Genomic DNA, 418 nt, shown 5'->3' on the forward strand with positions numbered 1-418 from the left:
GGTAAAGGGTCGTTGATCTTGTTTACATCTTATTTTAAAGTCCTACTCCGATCATTGCAAAAACATTCTCAGTTGTCTTTAAGTATATATTATTATGCGTTATATTATTAAACCTTTATTGCTTTCCAGGACATATTCTACTCAGTGGCAGTAGTTAATCAGAAATTCGCCTCTGAGTTGTGGGTGAGATTGTTGGCGCTGAACTGGCGCGAAACAACCCCACTCCCCTTCCCCCGCCTGCTGCTGAGAGCGGGGAGCTTGGGTTCTTTTAAGGCACAAATGTTTTTTTTTCTAACTGTATGTTTTTGTCTGCTCTTGATTCGCAATGATTTGAGGAAAAAAATAATACTCAAATACTCACTTAAAAATACTCAAAATACAAATTTCAGCTTAATTATATATATATATATATATATAT

Source organism: Oryzias melastigma, linkage group LG21 (genome assembly GCF_002922805.2).
Source record: "Oryzias melastigma strain HK-1 linkage group LG21, ASM292280v2, whole genome shotgun sequence".
NCBI classification, from domain to species: Eukaryota; Metazoa; Chordata; class Actinopteri; order Beloniformes; family Adrianichthyidae; genus Oryzias; species Oryzias melastigma.